At 34.4% G+C, this 22,901-nt stretch overlaps 1 pseudogene; it reads left to right on the plus strand.

The window, feature by feature from the left end:
* The first annotated feature begins 4,339 nt into the window (after positions 1–4,339).
* Positions 4,340–22,672, plus strand: LOC102586066 (DEAD-box ATP-dependent RNA helicase 18-like; annotated as a pseudogene).
* Positions 22,673–22,901: the final 229 nt, after the last annotated feature.

A 22,901-nucleotide genomic window follows, 5' to 3' on the forward strand; every position in this document is an offset into this window, starting at 1 on the left:
TTGTTGCCTCCGGCGATTTCAGCAGCAAAGTGTTTCAATGGTGGAAGTAACATGGTGTTTCAACGGCAGAAGATATGAATAAGATTAGAGATATGTATTTGGGGTTTTAATTTGGTATGAATTTATTTGGTTTAGTGGGTCAGGTTTGGATTAAAAGAGAAATAAGGTCATTTTAATCAAAATTGGATAAGTTTAGTTGATTTGGGGCTTTCCATCCAATTGAGAGGTTTGAGGGATAAGTTTGTAGACGGTGAGGGTAAGAACAACTTCATTTTGACGGTAAGGGTAAAGTCAACTAATAAATGAAAGTTGAGGGGGGTATTTTTGACCTTTTTACTTAGAAGATTTAGAGATAAAAATTGTTACCCAAAAGTTTTTCCTCAAAAACCTGGTTCAAATCGGCCACCCTAAAGCTCCTAAAACTCGAAAATGGTGAAATGGGGTTGAAACCCCGATTTTAGAAAACATTCTACCCAGGTCTCAAACACTCATCGCGATCGCGATGAGTAAAACAATCAACCTATTTAAGTTGACCATCGCGATCACGACAAGACCTACGTGATCGGGATGCACCTCAATTTAAAGCTATGCGATCGCGATGAGGGAGCCTAGTGATCACAATTACCAAAATGGTCATGCACCAGAATCAGAAACCAGCAAAACAAACAAGACATAAAATGTTCTGAAAAGACCCTCAGAATTCGTTCGTATCCCCGTATACACAAATCACATATGCAAATCAATTATACTCGACATTTTGGACTCAATGGAACCGTCAAAACATGAATTTGAGGTCTCCTTCACCCGATATCCGTGAAAACCACAAGAAACTAACTCAACGCCTAAAAGACTAAAACAAGCTCGAGACCTCTCAAAAATCAACCAAGACCTCACCTAGGCCTAAAATCATCCTCCAAATCTGACGGAACTCTCGAAATTCTGATCCTAGCATCCGAACCCCGATAGTTGACAAAGTCAACCAAAAGGCTAAATTTCTACCAATTCGCAACTTAGAACCTCAAATCCTTAAAAAGACTCCAATCCTAAAATCGACAACTCTCACTGATCAGATTTCACATTTCGGGACTGATGGAACTGTCAGAATTCTATTCCGACGCTCAAAACTCCAAAAAAGCCCGAAAACAACTTTCTTAATAATATTAACCTTTCAACTCAAAACTTACAAAATTCTCAACTCTAAACTCAAAGTTCAAACCCAACTTTCAAAACTCAATCATAAAAGACTCGAGGTCGATATCGAGAGGCAAAATGATAATTTCATGAAAATATCAAAAAATGACCAACCGAGTCATTATAGCTCGTTTTGGGATAGTACACATTTTATCGAAAGATTCCTCATCATTTCAACCATTCAATTTAATTAACGGTGATCGAGTAATCCTAATCATCATACCACCTTCCCCATGGTTCTAATACAATGATGCTAAATGAAAAAAGACAGAACTCATCACTGGTAGTGGCGGATCCAGCATTTTACATAAGTGGGTTCGATTAATAAATAGAGACCGATAGTAATATTCAATAGTGTAACCAACGTCAAGCACAACCAATGATTGCACCGTTGCTTTTTTATTTGTTTATTTTTACAAATAGTAATGTAACCTCTCTTTTTTTTACAACTCAAAACTTTTTTTATTTAATAAGGGAGAGAAAAATTAAAAATTTACAAAGAACTTCTTTACATTTATTTTAACTAAATCAAAAGTAAATTAACAAACTATATATAATTTCAATGAAAATAATTTCATATTTTAGTTTAAAAAATCTATGAAATAGAGTACAAAAATTCAATTACCAAAAAATAATTTTTTGTTGAAGTAATAAGATTATAGAAATTTATTGAATTTGAAAAATTAAAAAACAAAATATACAAGGTGAAATGCTAAAAAAAAGAAGGTGAAATAGAAAAAAAAATAAAAAATATTAATATACTCCTAGTAAATTTATGAGCTAGCATATTAAACATGGTTACTTAATTTTTTCGTATTTCTAAAAGTAACAAATTAATTAATATTGAACCAAAAGTAGCAAAGCCAATTAATTAATAGTTTAATACTAAATCAAAAGTAGCAAAAAAACATGAAATGCTATAGGAGAGATTCAAACCCGCGCATTAGGCGTGAATTTGAACCCCTAGACTGCTGCTCCAAAGCAAAGCTTTTTGTTATGTGGGTTCAAGTTATTGAATATATAAATATTTCAAAATAATTTTCCGTACATACACAATAAATTTCGGAACGAAGTGGGTTCAACTGAACCCACTTGAAACCACGTAGGTCCACCCCTGATCACTGGTCATATAAAGTTGCCATCAATTATCACTTAAACACCTTGCACCTTAATTAGGGTTTATTCATCCTAAACACATAGTGTTGATTTTAATATGTCATTTTGACACTTTTTGCTTACATGGTATAGTGAATGTATTACATTCGTTGACCGTGTGTGAAAGACTTATTTAGCTAATTTTTAATTATTTTTTTCTTTTTCTTTCCCATTTTTCAACTATCATTTTCTCAAACTTATACTTCATCCACGGTGAATGAAGGTAGTTACAGCAATATGATAAAAACGATGGACAATGTTTTAGAAATTTAAGAATAGAACCATTTTAAGACCTAAAAATTGAAATATTCATGAGAATCTTTCATGAAAAAATTAATATTTACAGGAGAGTGGATTTGTTTTTTGATGGATTCTTGAGCTACTTATTAGGCTAAGAAGAAAGAAGAAAGTGATAGTAAACTTTTTGTAAAGAAAAAATTCAATAGGAGTATTTTTTTTAATGGTGGTCTACAAATATATAGAGGGTTTGGTGTATGATGAAGAACACAAAGGGGGTGAAGTTGTTCCTACAAAGGGGTATAGGGTATTCTGGAGAGTACAATCAATAGGGGTAGGGTGCTTCTACAATTTATTTTTTTAACTTAGTTAAATATTTTTTTTATAATTTCTTTGGACAAAAATGTTACGTGTCATTGATTCATTGGTCACTTTTTGTTTTTACTCAATTCATTATTGAAAAATTATTTTGGGAAAAATGGTAAATATTGTCATTTAATTCATTACTTTACACGTTATTCGCAAGTGTAACACACATATTATATATTTTGATTAATTGTAAAAATGTGTCAAAATGACATGGTGAAGCTTGACATGAGGTGTTTAAAGTGAACACACTCTACTTAAGTTATCTAAGCAAAAGTTAGTATCAATTTTATATGATCACCAATAGATTTCGCTAATGAAAAATAACAATCTAATGAAGGACATGTCATAAGAAGAAAACTATCCAGGAATACAATTGTCATTTAATTTGTAAAGACACGATAGCTTGTTCTCATATTGATTATTATCATAATTTCAAGTGAAATAAAAATATGCTTGGAGATAAAAAAAAAATCAATTGAGATATGTTATTTATAATCTTTTTTTTCAACAATTATTTATTACTTAATAAGGGATAGATAGATTAATTTGATGTATTACTTGTTGGTTTGAGCTGATCTACAGTAGTATGTGTGGATTCTCAAATATCAATAACTTTTGTACAAAATTTATATTTATACTAAGATACCATTAAATGTTGAAATAGATAAGATGGTAACCCAATAAAGAAAAGTTGGTAGTTTCATTGATAGTAATATCAATAAGGTTTTCTAAACTTGTCAGTTTATTACACATTAAAACAGAAATTGTCCTGATAGTTACTGGCCCTTCTTTATCTACTTCAACTCTCGTCGACTTGAGAGCTTAAGAAGGAGGATTATTTTCATCCTTCTTTTTTTCTTTCTTTTTAATTTGATTTTTTTCATATGTGATAAGTATATATTGTATTATGTATAACGATTTCTCTTAATGTTTTTAATCGTTATCATGATTCACCTCTTACAAAATAGAGCATAAAATTCACTATGTGAGTTTGAGGCGAGTTTTCTAAAACTCAAGGAGTTGCTTACCACCGCTCATATTCTGATTCTTCCAATTGAGGTCGGGGGTTTACGGTATATTGTGATGCATCCGGCATTGTTTTTTATTGTGTTTTGATACAGCATGGTCGTGTTATAGCATATGCATCGAGACAACTTAAGGTACACGAGTGCAACTATCCCACTCATGATTTGAAGTTCACGGCGGTAGTTTTCGCACTTAAAATTAGGAGGCACTACTTGTATGAAGTTCATTGTGAGATCTTCACAAATCACATGAGTCTTCAGTACGTTCTAAGCCAAAAAGACCTCAATTCGAGACAATATTGGTAGATTGAGCTTCTAAAAGACTATGATATCTCTATTTTGTATCATCATGCAAGGCAAAAATGGTGGCAGATGCCTTGAGCGGAAAGGTGATGAGTATGGAGAGTCTAACCTTCATAGAGCCCTTTGGCGTTAGACATCCAATCCTTAGCCAACAGGTTGGTTTGGCTTGATATCTCCGAACCCAATCGAGTTTTAGCTTGTATTGAGGCTCGCTCCACCTTATTGGAGAAGATTCGTGGTCGGTAGTTCGAGGATTAGGGTTTGGTGCCCATCCGTGATCAAGTTTTGAGTGGTGATGCTAGAGAGGTGACCTTAGACTCTGAGGGTGATTTGAGATTTGACGGTCGTATTTATGTTCCTACAGTTGAGGATTGATTCAGATGGTATTTTAAGAGGCCCATAGCTCCGTGTATTCTATTCACTCAGGCACAACCAAGATGCATAGAGATCTAATGCAACATTATTGGTGGAGCGATATGAAGAGGGATATAGTAGACTATGTAGCTTATTGCATGTGTTGCCATCAGGTGAAGGCCAAGCATCTGAGACCTGGTGGTGATTTAAGAGATTACCCATTCCTGAGTGGAAGTGAGAGCGGATCACTATGGACTTCATTAAGAGCTTGACACAAATTAAACTCCTCGAGGTGATGATAGCATTTAAGTCATCGTGGATCAATTGACCAAGTTGGTTCATTTCTTGCCCATTCAATTTTCCTTCGGTGCTGAGAGGTTTACCCATATCTGTATTTGACGGTGGTTCATATTCCTGGGGTGCCGATGTCTATTATCTCTGATAGAGGTTCTCAGTTCACTTCTACGTTCTAAAGGGCATTGTAAGAGAAGTTGGGTACTCAGGTTAATCTTCGCATAGCATTGCACCTGTAGACCGATGGCAGGTAGAGAGGACTATTCAAGTTTTGGAGGATAGGCTTCGAGCCTGTGTGTTGAATTTCAGAGGTTAGTGGAATTAATTCTTGGATTTGGTGTAGTTTGCTTAAAGTAACAACTACCATTCAGAGTATTTAGATGGCCCAATTTGAGGCATTGTATGATATGCGTTGTCGATCTCTACTTGGTTCGTTTGAGGCTTCAGAGCCTAGGCCACGTGGTACATACTTTCTTCAGGATGTTTTGGCCTGAGTTCATGTGATTCAGGATAGGCTACGAGAGGCTTAAAGCAGGCAGAAGAGTAATGTTGACCGCATGCATCGTCCTTTGAGCTTTTGGTGTTGGTGTTGGTGATTTGGTTTTCCTTTGAGTGTCTCTCTTGAATGGTGTGATGAAAATTTGGGAGGTGGGGCAAGCTTAGCCCCAGATATATTGACTTTTTAAAGATTCCTCAGGCACTTGGACATGTTGCCTATGAGTTGGCTTTGTCACCTACCTATTTGGTTGTGCATAGTGTTTGTCATGTGTCGATGGTTCATCGATATGTTTTTTATGAGTCTCATGTGTTGTATGAATCAGTCCAGTTGGATAACCGTTTGACCTTCATGGATGAGCAGTTGTTATTTTGGCTAGTTCAGACGGTTGCGCTCGAGAGATATTCCTATGGTTAAGGTCCAGTGAAGGCACCGTCCATTCAAGGAGTCTACCTAGAATACCGAGCATAACTTGCGAGCCCATTATCCCTACTTGTTAGAGGCTTCAAGTACTTCTTGACTCTTTACTTTTAAGGATGAAAGTCATTTTAGTAGTGAATCTTGTAATGACTTTCTAGGTCATTTTCTCTGTTTTTCGGTATTTTCGGTGTTTAGACCTTTTCTATTGCGATCTCAAGTCATTTATGATTTGCTGGGACTAATAGTTTGGTCATTTGGTCGTTCGTTTGGTTTTTATGCAAGATTTTATGTTTTGGAGTTTTTGAAGTTAGAATAGTTGACTTCGATCAAAACTTAAGTTAACCGACCTCATAATGGAATTTTGATGGTTTAGTTAGCTCCGGAATGTCGAGTTTGGTCTAGATGGACCTTTGGTCAGGTCCCAAGGCCTTTAGACTCATCTCGAGCAACCGTGTGGCTTATGTTTAGATGAAGCCTTAAGTGTGGGACCCGCTTTTTGTTGAGACAATCTCCGATGGAAATTTCGACATCTCCTATGAGTTTGAAATGTAATTTAATGGGGTAGCATAATTTACTTTTGTGCACGGGGTTCTGAACAAACCCCTAACCCCCGCCGGGGCATTTCGCCAACTCTAATTTGAGTTTGTACAACTTTTGCTAGTGCACCATGGTATGTGCTTCGCATTCACGAGCCCTAATCAACGTTTGCAGAAGTCCATGAAATGGACCACTGCGTTTGTGGGCTTGACTCTGCGTTCTCGAAGAGTTGGGAGCCTAACTGATGTGATCACTAATAAGGTCCTGCAATCACGGAGAAGGTTCCACGTTCGCGGAGAAGGGTCATTGTTGACCCGATCAAGTTTGACCTCCACGTTCTGACTCTGGACCCCGCGTTCCCGGAGGCCAATTGTCTTGGCAATTTTACATTTCTCATTTTTTGTCTTGTTCCACATATATTTCCTCCATAGAAACTGATTAAGATCTCGATGTTGAAGAGAAACAATGTATATCTTTGGATTTTAGTTATGGATTGTGTTGGGACATTGCTAGGCTCGTTGTTCACACGTTTAATCCATAAGTTTCCTTCAAATTTTCCCTTTTGGAGTCTTTAATTGTGAATTCTCGAACTTTTGGTGCATGAATTGTTTTGGGGCATGTTCGAGCTCGGTGTGTGCTCACTTTCGGGACACAAGTTACTTGAGTGGTTGGGATCCATTGATGGAGTCAATTTTTAGATTTCTTGTGCGGGTTCCATAATGCCTTTTTGCCTCGTTTTTAGTCCAATTTCAATTTTTGTAATTTGGGTGTGAAAATGATCGTATTGACACCAAAATCACTATTTTGATATTATGGCATCGTTCAGACATGACTTAGAAGGACAAAGTTCCAACTTAGAGGCCTGGAGCGTGTGTGTTTGACTTTGAGGTAGGCTATGACTTACTATAGTTCTATGAACGTTTGTTGATTGTTCTAGCATGATAATTTGAGAAGTGTTGGGTTTGAATTTGTGTCTCTCAAACTTATAAGTGATAGTTTAAGTGTGTTTCTCACACTCTCAATAGTTTAGTTATGAAACAAAAAAATGGATAGGTTAAGTGTGTTTCTCAAACTAATGAGTGATAGTTTAGGTGTGTTTCTCACATTTTCAATAATTTAGATATGAAACTCAAAAAAGAAGAAGATAGTTTTGGTGTGTTTCCGTTAATTGATTGATTTTTACATCATATAAAAGTAGGAAAATAGAAAGCCAAAGACCAAAACATTATTTGGTGAGATAGTTTTCATTCGATCCAGTCCAATTATTACTTTTTTCTATTTCAAAATACTTGTTATAGTTTTATTTTTAAGAAACAAACGATACGAATTTTGATCAATATTTATGTATTGTGCATCATATTGATATGGAAAAAAAAATCTAATACTTTTTGTATAAACTTTGAATATCCAAATTCTCACCCCCAACTTTGCTTTTAAAAATGAGAAAAGACATAAAGATACACATGAAATTGTCCAAAATTTTAAAAAAGACACATAAATTTTTCTGGGCGTCCTATACCCCACAGAGCATTTTAAAATTACAATAAATACACACAATTTGCACAATATCTCTATTCTCAATGAATGTGCCTAAGTCTTACCCCAGTTAATCATCTTTGTAGTGATTTGTTATTATTTTTTTCTTGTGCTATCTATTATTCATGTGTATATAGTGTTAGTTTAGGATTGATTTGAGTTTGAATGTTTTTCCACTGATTTTGTGTTAAAATATTTTTGCAATTGCACTTTCAGAATTTGCAAATTAGTTGATTTCATAACTTTTAAATTAAAAAAAAAATTGAAGCTAGTTTAGCTAGATGAAAATTTCGTTGAGGATGGAATTTTTTTTTTGGTTGTAGATGGAAAGCTCTTCAACATCTATCAATGGAGGTTTTGGAGAAGATGGGAAAGTGGATCTTTTAATAAAGAAGAAAATTTAAATTGATAGTGCCACATGACATTTTTATACTTGTTTGGGGGTGTATTTTTACTCCTCCACGCGCCTGTCAAACGTGAGAACACAGCTATTGTGGAAATTGATCAAAAGTGTTTATTTATTGTGATTTGAAATGGTTCCATGGGGTAATAGGATGCCCACAAATTTTAGGTATCTCTTTGACGATCCGGGACAATTTCATTTGTTACTTTATGTCTTTTCTCTTTAAAATTCAAATTCTCCCCTCAATTTTGAACAATAATCAAACTCCCCCTTTGTCCTACGTATTATCTATTTTACCCTTGTTATACCACATATATGTAATACCTCTTTATATTATACATAATTTATTTTTTAACCAAGATATTTTTGATTTTTTCTTTTAAGTTCATTATAATAATATTTTTAAGAATTTGTAACAAAATTTAATATTATTTTTATGACTGATATGCATTAACCGTGTGTATATGAATTTATGCCTGTATTTTTATCTTTCTCCACTCTCTTACTTCATCCGTTTCATATTTCTTAATCCTTCTTGATATGACACCTTCTTCTTTTCTTTTTTTTTATAAATATGAGGTGTATTTTACTAAACTAACATTATTAATAATTTTTTGAAACTTTAAATCTAACTACTACTTTATGCAGTTATTTAATACTAAGGGTAGAAATAAAAAATATGAAAAAATTATTTTGATTTCATAATTGGACAAGTAAATTAAAACAACATTTTTTGGAACGAGGGTCAAGTAATATAAATGGCGGGGTATTCTCTATTGTCTATATATATAAACAAGTATTGATTAATAATGATGGAGTATTACATAAATTATAGTTTAGAATAATTTTAAATCTAAATATATATAATCTTTAAAAATCTGATCTTAATTAAATTAATTATTTTATATTTCATACATTGAAATTTATTTGTATAGTTATTATCCTCAGTTGTTTTTACTTGTAAAAATAAATATTAGAGATTTAATTATTATTAATAAAGTTAATTTTTTCATTATGCTAACTTACCTCATTATAGGATATCATTAGCTTATATACTTAATTAATATTTCTCATTTTTTGTCCAAAAAGTAATGTTTATGCTTTTATTAAAAATTTGTTACATGAATTAAAAAAATGAAAATATGATAATTTTTAAAGAAGTAAAAAAAAAGTTGATAATGAAAGAATATAATAGGTATTTTAAAATTTTAATTAGTATAAATGAAAGAGTTTGATTAGTGTTTAAAGTTGATGAAAAGTTTGATTTTAAAAACAAAGTTAAGGGATGATTTTTTTTTTAAAAATATTAAATTAATTTAACTTCAAAAATTAATTAAATCGATTTTGGACGAAGGAAATATGAGGAACAATTTTTGAAGAGAGGGAGTAGCACAAGTACAACTCTTTCATACGGACACCGAGGGCCACCACACTGCGGCGGCATGCCGCGATAGACTTGTTGAATCCTAACAAAGCCTTAACGAATACTCGTTTCTCCGACCTCGAACCACCACTCTCTTCGCCAGTTTTGGAAGTATTAACCAATTCCAGCTTCGAGTTCTGTACACCTGCTCAGGCCGCCACTGTTAACCCTTACTCTGCAGCTACAAGGATGTTACTGTCGATGCCGCTACTGGCTCTGCTAAAACCCTAGCCTTCGTCTTGCCTCTGGTTGAGATACTCTGGCGCTACTCCTCTAATCCCAAACCTCACAAGGTAAGCTTCCTTCTTCTTTTCATCCATGTAATATACTGTGTTTAGTCTCGTTATGATTGAATTGATAGCTTCTATTGACAATTAGATTGGGCTGTTTAGAGAGTTTAGATTTGGTAGGTAGGCAAATTTTGGGCTCAGAAGCAAGGCTTTGCTATAACATATTTATTACATACAGAGAACAGGAACTAAGACTGATTTAGTTCATAAAGAGCAGCAGATTTAGTACTCCCAATAAGAGGCCTGCCATCTGAATATAATCAAGATGATGGAGAACTAAAATGTTAAATATTTAGTGGCCTGTTATGAAGGATTTGTTGTGCTGACTGCTATAAGGTGGAAGCAGATGCCATTGTGCTCATTTGTATCAAGTTTCATATTAGTTCAATAGGACATTCAAATTTGACTACAGAATGAGTTACTTATACAAATACATATTGTTGTGGGAATGAAAAGCCGCATGACAATGGCACTGTTATCCACTTCACATGTTTAGAGAAGTGGACAATGATTGACTATGTGAAAAATGAGTCACTTACTCATTGCTGTTTTAATAGACATCCATCTTTCCTGGTTAACCAGCAAGTTGGTTGATTTAGGGTGTTGCTCTCTTGGAATATTTCCAACTTAAGGGTTCTTAGGTATACCTGCTTGAACTTAATTCAGTAATATTGTCAGTTGGATGGTGCTTTAAGATTAGTATTATTGGAGGTTGCTCTTTGATATTTTTATCCTGTCTTTCTTCAACTATAGAGAGATAGTACTGATAGGTCTCGATGCCCCCACCCACCCCACCCCCTACTTTTTTTCCCGATTATATAAAATGATGTAACATGATGAGGAATGGTATAGTAGGAAGGAAAATTTGCATTCAACTCTCAACATAGTTACAACAGATAAATAATGTCCTCCAATCTTGTTGAAGATCGAATAAGTTTATAGACAGTGAAATTTTATTGATAAATCCATATTAAATTTTGGATTAATCCTTAAATTCATGATATGTTGACCAAGTCAAATTGGTTAATAAAGTTTGGATTAATATTTAAGTTAAAATTATATAACTTATATAAAGTCCAAATTACATTTTGGTCGGTCTCTTAAGTTGACAAGATGTGCCGAACTCATGTTCTTCGAGCCCAAGGTCCTCTAAAATTACTTGAGGACAAAAATACCCCAAAACCCTAGCTCACAACTATATAAAGGGGTCTTCATAAGACCAAAAGAGAAGAAGAAGATAACTACATAGAAAAGTTGTGCTCTTCAGTAGTGATCCGCAAGTCTTTCCGCATACAAATGATTCTTCGTCTTCAAGTTGTGAGCCGCAAGTTTCCATATCTCTGCGATTGTGACCAAAGCTTGGCTCCGCATTCATCGTGAAGTTTCAACAAGTATTTCATTGATTCATGAACAAAGTAAAACTCTTCAGTTGATGATTGTGAGGAGAAGAATTAGAGGATTACATATTTTTTTCTTAGATTTCATAAAGATTGTAACATTCACACAAATCATTCGAATATAAATTTTATTGTTTGCTTGCTATTTTCCTTTCTTGATTGTTATATTTCAGGAACGAAACTTAGTCGCTTACAAATTGACACGCCTAGTGGGACAATATTACCTCTCATCTCTTCTCTTAAAAAAGATCAAAGTTCAAGAACACTGAGATGACTTCCAAAAAGGTCAACTTGAAATCCGCATATGCATCTGCATCCGTTTTCGCAAAAACTGTTGGATCCAAATTCTCTCTTCAAAGTTTAATAAATATCAATATGGCCGCAATGAATATCAACTCCGAATCTAATGCTTTAGAGGATGTTGACTCCACAAATGGTTTGAAAATTGCCATGGAAATTGTTGGCCAAATTAGGAGTAAAGTTGTAATGCTGGGACAACAAGTGCATCAAGCATCCAAGTCATCTCATGTTCGCGGTTTATCTTCTCCAATCAAAAAAAATATCCTCTTCGTATGTGCTAGAACGAGGATGCAACATCTTTGAGGTGGTAGAAAGAACTTTGGAGTTGATCATGTGCCAAATAGTTGCTCTCCAAAACTAGGACAGACCACCAAAATCTCTTTCTCGCCAAAGTCAAAACTACAGAGGAAGCATCACAATGTGATTCATCGCAAGCCACAATTTAGAGGAAAAATACAGTAAGTGTGATTTTCACCATGACCGTGGTTATAGAAGAAGATGCACTAAGTGGGGTTACTCACTGAAGTCGCAACTACAAAATAAGATGCACCAAGTGTCGTTTGTCGTCAAAGTCGCAACTGCAAAAGAAGATGCATCATGTGTGGTTCGTCATCAAAGTTGCATTTGCAAAAGAAAATGCACCAAATGTGGTTCGTTGCCACCCAATCCACAATTGCTAAAAAAACACTAAGTGTGGTTCGTCGTCAAAGTCGCAACTACAAACGAGATGCACCAAGTGGTTCCTCGCCAATTATGAATTACCCCTTACATTTTTTTTGTCTGATATTGAGATTGTTTCCGGTCCATTGTAAACCTGCAAAAAAAGAAAGAGGTGATGTGTCTCATGGTGCCAATAACACGAATCTTCCAATTGGCATGATAAAACTTGTGACATATGTTCTCGCGCTCATCATGATGAATATGGTCCTATTAACTAAATTTTTTTGTGTAATCTGTCCATATAGATGATGACAAAAGTCTCAATTGCTACAGGCTTCAATATGCAGCTCTTTGGCGAAGATGTCACTAATTTAAAAAAAGTTAATTTTGGCCAATCCATAAAGACTTAGGCTTTGATTTTTGGATATGTTGTAGACTTAAACGTCTATTTTCTATAGAATCAAGTCGCTCTCCATTTAGACTCCTACGCCAAGATACAGAAGTTTTGGTGAGACTCCACAAATCTGTAAAAAAATAATGCCAAACCTGAAGACCAACTTCAAAAATCAGTTCTCGTCAATCCATGAGGGGTTTCACCTTGATTTTTGTATATGTTGTAGATTTTGAAGTCTAGTTACTATAAAATCAAGTCCCTCGTCGTTCAGATGTTCCTACACCAATACACAGATGCTTTGGTGAGACTGCATAGAGCTGTGAAAAAAAGAGACAAATGTGATAGCAAACTTCAAAAATTAATTCCCATCAATTGAGAAGGAACATGACTTTGATTTTTGTATATGTTGTAGATCTGTGAGTTTAGTTTTTGAAAAATCAAACGGAATCATGATTTCAATGTTACTACAACAAGATATGAATTTTCTACCATAGGTGTGCTGAGCTGAAAAAAAGTAACGAAAGTTATATATATATATATATATATATATAGATTTACATAAAAACACCCTCGAACTTGGCAGCAAAACGTACTTTAGCACCTTAACTTTACGGGTAATTATTTACCCCCTAAACTTATTTCAAGTGAATTTAATAGCACCTTACACATACAATACCAGTTTCATACTTATGGGTGAAATGCACGCGCGCCACTTAAGTGCCACCTCTATGCCACATCGATGACACGTCGGATAATTGAAAAAAATACTTTTTCTTTATTTTTATTTCCCTACATTTTTTAATAATTTTATTTTTACTATTCACCCATCCTCTTCATTATTTCATTTGGGTCAATTTCTTAACTTATAAAATTCTGACCGATTCATTCTATTTTCATTACTTTGTAATGATTTATTATTACTTCCATTAATCTCTTTTTTCAGCTAAGAGAAGCTTCAACTTACATCAACGCACTTTCAGATTTGTGCAAAATCAGTGTGCTTAACTTTTTAGATTTATTGTTAATTTTCTTGTTTAACTTCCTAATACATATCCAGGTATAGAATAAGTAATGTTTAAAGTTAGATGATTAATTATTTTTTAAGGTTCTGACACTTTGTTAATTCTTTATTAATCAAATCATAGTTGAAATTTTTTAAAGATTTGCTATTTTGATTTGAAATTTTCTCTTTTATTATAAATATAAACTACTTAGAAGAAGGAGAAAATCGGAGATAAAGGATGCATAGAGGAATGAGAGGAGAGGGTGTGCAGGTTGTGAGGAAGAAGAAATAATTAAAAAGAAAAGAAATGAGTTGGGTTTGGGGAGTGGGTGCAAGGAAGAAGAAGAAGAAGAAATGGGAAAAAATTGTATTGGCTGGAAAGGGAAAAAAAGGGCCCTATTAAATTTTTTTTCTTTATTTACGCGCTGATATATTTTAAATTTGCCACGTCAGCCATCCGGGTGATATTAAATTCACTTGTAATAAGATTAGGGGGTAAATAATTACCCATAAAGTTAAAGTGTTGAAGTAAGTTTTGTTGCCAAGTTCAGGGGTGTTTTTATGTATTTTCTCTATATATATAAACATTACCTATGTATTCGATGAGTTTGATGATTGACAATCAACCACCATGAAAATATGGATATTTATAGATGTCAAAACTACATAAATTTTGTTCCTACAAATTATGGAAAACTATGATTGGAACCAAATTATGGTAAGTTTCCATAGAAATCAAGTTATGGAAAATTCCATTAAAATCAAGTTATTAAAATTTCCATTGGAATAAAATTATGGAAAATTCCATTGGATTCAAATATAAAAAGTTTTGAAACAAACGTGTTCCTACAAATTATGGAAAAACTATAGTTGAAATCAAATTATGGTAAGTTTCCATTGGAACCAAATTATGGAAAATTTCCATTGGAATCAAATATGGAAAATTTTGAATAACTTCATACGAAAAAATATATACTTAATGAATACTTCTAGCCTTGTCTTTTAAAGGATCGACATGTCGAGCACTGCAACAAGCCTCGAAGAAGGGGACATTTGTAGACAGTGAAATTTTATTGAAATTCATATTAAATTTTGGATCAATCCTTAAATTCATGATATGTTGACCAAGTCAAATTGGTTAATAAAGTTGGATTAATATTTAAGTTAAAATTATATGACTTAAATAAAGTCCAAATTACATTTGGGCCAGTATATTAAGTTGACAAGACGAGCTCAACTCATGCTCTTCAAGCCCAAGGCCCTCTAAAATTACTTGAGGACAAAAACACCCCAAAACTCTAGCTCACAACTATATAAAGAGGTCTTAATAAGACCAAAAGAGAAGAAGAAAAAGATAAATACATAGAAAAGCTCTGCTCTTTAGTAGTGATCTACAAGTCTTCCTCATATAAAGAATTCTCCATCTTCAAGTTGTGAGCCGCAAGTTCCCATATCTCCGGGATTGTGATCAAAGCTTGGCTTCGCATTTGTCGTGAAGTTTCAACGAGTATTTTATCAATTTAAGAACAAAATAAAACTCTTGAGTTGATGATCATGAGTAGAAGAATCCGAGGATTACATCTTTTTTTCTTAGATTTCATAAAGATTGTAATCTTTGCAACAATCATTCGAATATAAATATTATTGCTTGCTTGCTATATTTCAGGAACGAAACTTAGTCGCTTACATATTGGCAGTAAGCGACTAAGTTTCGATCCTAAAATATAGCAATCAAGAAAGGAAAATAGCAAGCAAACAATAATATTTATATTCGAATGATTTGTGGGAAGGTTACAATCTTTATGAAATCTAAGAAAAAAATATGTAATCCTCTGATTCTTCTCCTCACGATCATCAACTCAAAAGCTTTAGTTTATTCTTGAATAGGTGAAGTACTTGTTGAAACTTCACGATGAATGCGAAGCCAAGCTTTGATCACAATCGCGGAGATATGGAAACTTGAGGCTCACAACTTGAAGACGAAGAATCCTTTGTATGCGAATCACTACCGAAGAGCATAACTTTTTTTATGTATTTCTCTTCTTCTTCCTCTATTTGGTCTTATGAAGACCCATTTATATAGTTGAGTTAGGGTTTTAGGGGTATTTTGGTCTTCAAAAATTTTTAGAAGACCTGGGTTTGAAGAGCATGAGTTGGGCTCGTATTGTTAAGATTGGCCCAAATGTAATTTGGACTTAATTTAAGTCCTATAATTTTAACGTAAATATTAATCCAACTTTATTAACCAATAATTTGACTTGTCAACATATCATGAATTTAAAGATTAATCCAAAATTTAATATGGATCTATCAATAAAATTTAATTGTCTACAAATGCTCCTTGCTTCAATGGTTGTTCGGGTGCTTGACTTATCAAACCTTTAAAGACAAGGTCTGAAGTATTCGTGAATCAAATATTTTTTTCATAGGAAGTTTTTCCATAATTTGGTTCCAATGGAAATTTACCATAATTTGTAGGAACAAAACTTGCTATATTTGTCCATAATTTGATTCCAATGAAATTTTTCATAACTTGATTCCTATGGAAACTTACTATAATCTAGTTCTTATGAAAACATACAATGATTCACTTTCAACAATGGTTTTTCCATAATTTGTAGAAACATAGTTTATGTATTTTTGATATTTATAAATACCCATGTTCTTATGGTGGTTGATCGTCAATTTGTGGCATCATCAAGCTCATCAAATCCATCTCTATTAGGTACCGAATTTTTAAAAAAAATTCATCACTTTTTTTCAGCACAACACACCTGTGGCAGAAAATTCATATCTTCTTGTTGAAATCATGATCAACTCCACAAATCAGACTTCAAAATATGCATCCATGCCAAAGATAGAGGCTCGCTAATGCCTTCATCGATCCATAAAAATATTTGAAGTAATGATGTTTGATGAAGAGATGAACTTGATAAAAACATCTAAGACAAGTTGACAAGCCACTTCTTGGCGTGTGATTTTTTTCTACTTGAGCTTTTTGTATAGGATGATATGTCAATTTTTTTTTCATCCCTTCCTTATGATTGTTGATGTATAAAAACTCTTGCAATTTTAAAGCAATAAAATATATTTACTTTACACTTCAATAGCAAAATATGTGAGTTTTTTTTTTTTTTAATTTGCCTAGGCCACCTATTTCAAGGTTTTCAACCTAGTGAATTTTCTTTTGGGACCATATGGATTTAAACTCATGAGGACCAAGAGTAACAACTTGAAGATTTAACTCATTTTCATGGAGCTTTTGTGACTTGAAGACTTACCTCAAATTTGAGGTGCTTCAGGACTTGAGACTTAGCTGGAATTGTAAGAGACTAAGTTTTGTTCTTGAAATATAGGAATCAGGAAAAAAAATAACAAACAAACAATAATATTATATTAGAATGATTTGTGCGAAAGGTTACAATCTATATGAAATCTAAGAAAACAGATTTAATCCTTTGATTCTTCTCCTCACGGTCATAACTCAAGAGCTTTACTTTGTTCTTGAATCGATGAAATACTCGTTGAAACTTCACGACGAATGTGGAGCATATGGGAACTTGTGGCTCACAACTTGAAGACGAAGAGTCTTTTGTATGCGGAAGACCTGGGGATCTCTACGGAAGAGCAGAGCTTTTCTATTATTTCTCTTCTTCTTCTTCCTCCATTTGGTCTTATGAAGACCTCTTTATATAGTTGTGAGCTAGGATTTTGGGGGTATTTTTGGTCTTCAAGTAATTTTAGAGGACTTGGGCTTGAAGAGCATGAGTTGAGCTAGTATTGTCAAGTGTCAACTTAAATTGACCCAAATGTAATTTGGATTTAATTTAAGTCATATAATTTTAACTTAAATATTAATCCTTTATTAACCAATAATTTGACTTAGTTGACACAACATGAATTTAAAGATTAATCCAAAATTTAATACAGATTTATTGATAAAATTTCACCGGTTATAGTGAGATCACGATAGGCCTTACATCACAATGAAAAGACAGAAAATCGTTGAACACTTGATAAAAAAACAATTATCGCCGGACATGTTTTACTTTATTGAAACAAATGATGTTCTATTCAAATTCACCCATTTGACTGCCAATAAAGATCCTTGTGATATGCTTCTGTTATCCTTTCTGTTTTTCCTTTAATTCTATTTTGTCCTCTTCTTGTGTTTAGCTGTCTCTTTGGTGCCCTTGCAGGTAATGGGAATTATATCACCCACCAGGGAGTTGTCGTCACATATATTTCACATTGCTCAACCGTTCATTTCCACATTAGCAAATGTTAGGCCTATGCTTCTTGTTGGGGGACTAGAAGTAAAGAAAGATAGAGGAGGAAGGATCGAATTTGTTGATCGATCGGGACACCTGGGAGGCTATATGACATAATGGAGCGCATGGATATACTGGACTTGCGGGATCTTGAGGTTTTTAATTTCATGCCTCATTCAGTGGAAAGCAAAGAGCTTTGTGCTCAAGTGCTACAGTGGTTTTTAAGCTGTTAACTATTTTTCTACTTTTAAGCATAAGCTTTGCATGGGAATTTAGTAGTATCAAATTCTTTTGCTCGAGTGCAGCAGTATCTTTTTAGCTGCTATTAGTTATGATACTTCAAAACAGAAAAGGAAGTGTCATACGCCCTGTGTTAAAACAATTTAGCTGCATAGTTTTGTGCTACATTTATGTAAAGCTTTCCACTTGTGCACTGGAGTAATGCCAAGTTCAGCGTTACCAAAAGAAGTTAAGTTTTATTTCCACTGTAGATCATAAGTTTGTACGTAAGGCTGACCTTCATGATTGCCTATTATCACATTCTGACCTAAGTGGTCACTGATTTCCTACATGTAGCGTGATCTATTGGCCGTCAATAAATGGAACACTGGGTTTTGATTGTTGAGTCCTCCCCCTTTCCCCAACCTTTCTTTTGTCCATAGTGTTCGGGATTTTGTAGGGATATATGAATACTACATCTTAATTCGCCACTCAGCAACAACCATATCATTTGTACAGATCCTGATATTAGATGAGGCTGATCGGCTATTAGGCATGGGATTCGAGAAGCAGATAAATTCAATCATTTCTCATTTACCTAAGCTTCGTAGAACGGGTCTCTTCTCTGCTACTCAAACCGAGGCAGTTGAAGAATTATCAAAGGCATGATTGAGAAATCCTGTCAGGTTGAAGTTTGGGCAGAAATAAAACAGTTGAGCGGTTTTGCGCCTGGGAATTCAACCTCGTCAAAAACTTCTTCTGGCCTTCATATTGAGGTATGTTTCGAATGTTCAGAATGTTCGTTTAGTCCAAATGAATTATTAATGTCAAGATGCATATTACCATATTCTAGCTTCTCTTCAATTTTGCAGTATATTGAATGCGAAGCGGACAAGAAATCATCACAGCTTGTACATCTCCTATGAAGAACAAGTAAAAAAAAATTATAATGTGAACTAACTTCCCCAGATTCCTGATTTGTATATGTAGATACTCTTTATTTTCTGTACCGGCATAGCTGGTAGGAGATTACTTTGGTGTCCGGTATCTGATATTTCTTTACTTTTGCAGCTACTTCATGACTTGTGCTTGTGTTGATTGTTGGGGAACTGTTCTTCCATGTCTCTCTTGTCTGAAAAGTTTTTCGTTAATCTCTCTTCACGGAAAGATAAAGCAGGTACATTTTTTTGACATTTTAATAAGGAATGCCTCTTATTTTATGAAATCTTTAAAGTAATCCTATTATCTTAGGTTTGTAGAGTGCAAGGGAGAAAACACTAGCATCATTTACATCTCTTTCCAGTGGTATTCTTTAATGCATAGATGTAGCAGCACGTGTTGATTATATAATACAGGCACTTTTTTATGGATTGGGGGGTGGGGGGGGGGAGGGGTTATTGCTATGTTACTGTAGCATTGCTTTTTATCACTCCTTTACCACCTGAACTTAAATAACAGAGACTGTATGCAGCAGAATTAACAACTCCCGTAGCAGTCAAGGTAGTATTACACATTGTTGACTGTTGCCTCCCACTATTCAATAACATGATATCGTTATATGAAAACGTTAGCTGGTTTATATATGAGTCAACTATAGTATTAAAATGATATGTCCGTACAGAGGCACTATGTATAGGAACGATTTAGTTGACAACATTTGTTTTCAACAAGTGTGGAAAAATCAAACTTCTTCAATTCTTCTGAAAATTTGATTTGGTCAAACACCAGAGAAAAGTTGTTCAGTTTTTGGAAAATCTCAAAATAAGAAATAATTTTCACCTGAATTTGAAACAAATGTCACCTGTAAATGCTTAGGGCTTTTGTGCTATGTTGCTCGGACTCCTAAAAAATGTCGACGGTTGCGTGTTGGATCCTCCAAAAGTAGTGCATTTTTGGAGGATCCGACTTGGGTGCAGCAACGATTTTGGAGAGTCCGAGCAACTTAGCTTTTGTGCACTCCCTGCCGGCCATACCAAAGACACTAATTTTCATGAATAGGTATACAGATGGATATTTGTGGTAGAAATATGGACCACCACTCTCCTAATTAACTTCTATAGTCAATCGTGCATGTAATTATGAGCATGATAATAAGCAGCTGGAACTTACACGTATGCATTATTCTCTTATTTTGTTTGTTGTGCAGTGTACTGCCCTCCTCAGGATGATAAAATGTTTATACATAGAGTAGGCTGAACAGCTATGCTGAGCCGACAAGGACGTGCCGTTGTTTTTCTGTTGCCAAAGGTCAAGTCTTGCACCTCTATAGTGTATCAAACTTTTTGGAGGCTGATTGGACCCGCCTTACTTATTAACTATGATGATATGATCTATCTTGGTTTTTTTAGGAGGAAGCATAAGTGGAGTTCTTGCGTATTAAAAACGTTTTCTTAGAAGAGGGTAATGTGCCTCTGAGGCTCCCGATAGTATCGATGAACTAAGAATTAAACTATGCCATCGTGCCATATTTCTCTTTACCTTTGCTTCGTAGTGGAAATGCTTTCATTCCTCTAGTTTGTTTAGTTGCCTTTTATTCTATTGAGAAAAGGGTGTATAAGTATTATAAATGCAACACGAATTGTGCTTGAATATTTTCAAAAGACAGCTTCACATCAAATCAGCATGGATTTTCAAGTGTGTTTAACAGAGATTCTGCATCATTAATCAAACCCTCTTTACACCAAAAAGAAAACAAAACAAACAGTTCTTTGTTTTTATCTTCTGTATAGAGCTAGCTATATCTTCAAAGCATCTTGCATCTATCTCTTTCCAAACCGTCCACACATGGCAGCTGGGATAGTTCTCCACAATTTGTATTGTTCTTTTGACAAGTCCCTTCTATACCAGCTTCTCATCAATTCAATTGTATCTTCAGGCATTCTCCATCGTAATCCCAGCATATTCAGAAATAAGTCTAAAGTTTGTGAAACAATTGGGCAGTACAAAACAAAATGGTTGATGGTTTCTGAATTTGTTCCACAAAGCTGGAAACTTCTTTTCTGAAGGTTGTCTTGTCTCAAGCATGCTGTTCTTGTAACTGGCAGACAAAACAAGCCACTCTCAGTGTTGACTTTGATCTTCATATGTTTCTCCAAGGCCATGAGTTAGTTCTAAGATTTATCATCAGATCCAGAATTGTGTAGTTTCCAAAATAAAATTGTCCTCATTATTCATTAAGGCTGAAGAGGCTGCATTTGACTAATGAATTCTGTTTGTTACTGATGTTTCTTTTTCTTGATACAGACAGTATCAAAGAAAGATCGTGATGTAATGGAGAAAGGACTCGGAGCCTTTGTGTCATACATCTGTGCATATTAAGAGCATCAATGCTCTTACATTTTGAGGTAAGTTAAAGGCCTGATGTAATATGAAGTTATAGTTATATTTCCATGTCTTCTGCTTAGTCCTCTATTTCTAGGTGGAAGGAGCTTCAGATTGGGAAGTTGGGCATGGGATATGGTCTTTTGCAGCTTCCTTCTGTGCCTGATGTGAAGCATCATTCTCTTTTTACAAAAGTATTTACTGCAGTTGAAGATATCAACCTGGAGGAGATCAAGTATACGTAAGTTTGTTAATTATTCAGCCTGCAGATAATCATGTTGAAGTCATACAGATGGGCAGTTTCAATGCGTCTTGTGACTTCAAAGACTTATCACTAATTGTTAGATCTGGTTTGGTGTCTTGGCCTTTGATATTTAGCCGTTACTTTTTCCACTTAGGGACAAGTTCAGGGAGAAGCAAAGAAAGAAGAATTTGCAAATGAAGAAGGCTGCAATAGCACAACAAGAAGAACAGAAGACACTGAGACTTAAAAAAGAAGCAAATTCTACAGCAACTGACATGAGAAAGAAAACTGCCAAACAGAGACGTGCTACAAAGTTAGTTGAAGATGAAGATGAAGATGAGATTACAAGGGAGTACCCCCTATTGAAAAAGCTAAAAAAGGGAGTTATCAATGAGAATGAGTTTGCAAAATTGACTGGGATTGAAGACTTGCTTTCTGACACATGATTACATGCGAACACAAATTCTGTTGGTCAAATACATTTGTATGTGGTGGTTGCAGATGTTATACCATTTACCTAGCAAAGAAAGATAAGTATGCCTGGATCACTCCAAAGCTGAAGTCGATCTAGCAATAGTTTTGGATAACAAGCAGATTCATGGATGAGCAACCAAGTTTTCTGCTATCTGACCTTTTCTTTTGATTTTATTTAATTATTTTTACCACCTCTTTTTGTGATATTAACCATTAGTAGCGGGACATCTTGTCCTTATGTGTAATATTCGTATCAAGATACACTTTTATCAATGACTTAGCCAGTTAGCTGGATAGATGGTTTTCTTTGTCGTTGTGATATAATTTTGTGCTAATGTTGCTTTTTTGGAAAAGAATGATAAGGTGTGTATCTCCTTGTCTTGATGAAAACGTCTGAGTAGCGTAAACTAAATTAATTACATGTACTTTCAGCTATTCTAATAAAGTATTTTTCACATTTGATTGGAAGTGCTTAAAATGTAGTAACTCCATAAATACAGAACCATCCAAGTTGTAATGCAGTCCAAATCCCAATTTATGTGTTCTGAGAAAGGGATCTCTTGCATAACGCTTCTTGTTCATGAA

The sequence above is a fragment of the Solanum tuberosum genome, unplaced genomic scaffold (assembly GCF_000226075.1).
Source record: "Solanum tuberosum cultivar DM 1-3 516 R44 unplaced genomic scaffold, SolTub_3.0 scf00156, whole genome shotgun sequence".
Classification (NCBI taxonomy): domain Eukaryota; kingdom Viridiplantae; phylum Streptophyta; class Magnoliopsida; order Solanales; family Solanaceae; genus Solanum; species Solanum tuberosum.